At 43.3% G+C, this 2,593-nt stretch overlaps 1 non-coding gene across 1 annotated transcript; it reads left to right on the top strand.

The window, feature by feature from the left end:
- Positions 1 to 922: 922 nt before the first annotated feature.
- Trnas-cga (transfer RNA serine (anticodon CGA)) lies at positions 923 to 997 on the top strand. Its single transcript has one exon. It is a non-coding gene; the product is annotated as a tRNA-Ser (tRNA).
- Positions 998 to 2,593: the final 1,596 nt, after the last annotated feature.

Here is a 2,593-nt window from a genome sequence, read left to right as displayed (position 1 = left end):
GACATGGTCGCGAGTCAAACAGTGACCCGAATACACAATAAATTTCTTTCCCTTCACGTCTATGGCCACAAATTTTTTTGTCATCAGGGTACCGGTTTCGGTCTATAATGACCATCTTCAGATCTGTTTTTATAAAAACATGTCCTAATATAATGGAGCCAGAGTGCTACTTTCCGTCGCCCTGAATTAGCTTAGTGTGGGACTCTCGATTACATATTGTGTCCATCAGATGACGACATACTCTGCTGGAGATGGCAGTTCAGTTTTGCGTCTTGCAATGTGCTGTACTAGTATGGTCTTGACCACTGTTCTCGTAGAAAATATTATTCTTTCCCGTCGAATACATTGGCCATATTTTTTATGGCTACAATTCGACCTTTAAATAAGAGTCAGCGTGTTTCATTCTCAACTGTTACTGCTACATGCCTGGTACATATAAGTTCACGTATTTAACAGCTCCGTGATTGTTGTTTATGGTGCTGCTAATGAAATAGCGACCGTTCATTCCAAACACAAATTTCTGTGGTGAATTATACGAGCGTAGTACCTGAATCATTTTTTTTTCTTTTTTTTTTTTTGCTTGAGAGCTACTGTACAAGTGTCCACTGCCATGAGGAGAATTTTCATGCAGAATGAATGTTTCCACGTAAATTATTTTCAACTTACATGAATTTCGGCCACATGTCGTTCTGTGTGGTTCCTGCGTTTGTGTAGTTTCCTGACATTTCAACTCGGCTCATTCAGGCTGTGCTGCATTGCCATCACAATTTGTAATCAGAACTTGTACACTCCATTCCACATTAGATTATCAAATCGGTAATATGTGTGTGGTGTCTGCACGGAGCCGTTACCGGCTTAAAGCTTGGAAGGTAGGAGGCGAGATACTGGCGGAAGTGAAGGTGTGAGGACGGGGCGTGAGTCGTGCTAGGGTAGCTCAGTTGGTAGAGCATTTGCCCGCGAAAGGCAAAGGTCCCGAGTTCGAGTCTCGGTCCGGCATACAGTTTTAATCTGCCAGGAAGTTTCAATACAGAAAGTTGTTAATCGCACCATGGTAATCAGGAGCGTGCTGTAACAGAGTTGTATTTTCCGTCTTTTCGTATATCACAGACAGGTGGCGGACCCACGTTTGGTACCTAACCGACTGCTTCAGAAGGAAGGCCTTTTCTTGTCGTATACTGAAGTTTTCTGTAATAAATGTTGGTTCCGATGTAACATGAGAGACACTTTTCGCTACTATGTAAAGTCACTGTAAGTTTTCTGTGTTTTATTGAGTTTACTTTATCAGCTTTCAGTTTTCGTATTTCGGTTTCCTTTTAGTAATTATCCCCAGCATTATTAATATTTATTGGATGTCAGAATCAGTTCATATTCGCATTGATATATTAGCTTTTCCATTAATACCGCGAAGTCTGATATGAGACCACTGCTCAACCTACTTTTCGACAGTTTCCTTGAAAAATATTCCGAAGCAATTAGTGTATCACAGTCGATGTCCAAGATGTCCAAAGTCAAAATATCTCGATACCATCAATTTGCTTCATCCAAGAAATACGATGCTTCAATTAATATTAATTACTATAGTTGAAACATTGATACAGATTCGTCTATGACTTGCAAGATAATTTTCTCTGGAAAAATCGAAGGCAAGATTCGTAAAATATGATTGGAATGTATGGAGGGCGGCCGAGAACTTCCCACTTGAATTTCTGCAGGAGTGCCGCGGCTGTATTGGTCGTATGAGGCTTTGCATTGTCGTGGAGCAGAATGACCCCGCGGGTGAGATTGCTTGGTCGTTTTGATTTGATCGCTTGGCGAAGTATGGTGAAGGTTTGCGAGTAACGCTGGGCATTCACTGCTGTCCCGTGCTACAGGAAGTGAATCAGAAGGGGACCATTTTTGCTCCCCTTAAGAAGGTTCTGAGGGGCAAACGATTCACCTCAGAAGACGACGTCCAGCTGTACGTGGAGAACTGATTAATCATTGTGTACCGTGATTCGTCACTCCATACAACGTTTTCCCACTGTTCGATTGTCCAGTGTTTACGCTCCTTACACCAAGAAAGGAATCGTTTGGCATTTACCGGCGTGATGCGTGGCTTATGAGCAGCCGCTCGACCATGAAATCCAAGTTTTCTCACCTCCCGCCTAACTGTCATAGTACTTGCAGTGGATCCTGATGCAGTTTGGAATTCCTGTGTGATGGTCTGGATAAATGTCTGCCTATTACACATTACGACCCTCTTCAACTGTCGGCGGTCTCTGTCAGTCAGCAGACGAGGTCGGCCTGTACGCTTTTGTGCTGTGTTTCCACTTCACTGTCACATCGGAAACAGTGGATCTAGTGACGTTTAGAAGTGTGGAAATCTCGCGTACGGACGTATGACACAAGTGACACCCAATCACCTGATCACTTCCGAAGTCCGTGAGTTGCGCAGAGCGCCCCATTCTGCTCTCCCACGATGTCTAATGACTACTGAGGTCGCTGGTATGGAGTACCTGGCAGAAGGTGGCAGCACAATGCACCTAATACGAAAAACTCATGTTTTTGGAGGTGTCCGGATACTTTTGATCACATAGTGTATCACTTTAACATT

This window comes from Schistocerca cancellata, chromosome 1 (assembly GCF_023864275.1).
Source record: "Schistocerca cancellata isolate TAMUIC-IGC-003103 chromosome 1, iqSchCanc2.1, whole genome shotgun sequence".
Lineage (NCBI taxonomy): Eukaryota > Metazoa > Arthropoda > Insecta > Orthoptera > Acrididae > Schistocerca > Schistocerca cancellata.
Note: the sequence above shows the minus strand (reverse complement) of the source record. Positions and strands in the feature narration are given on the sequence as shown.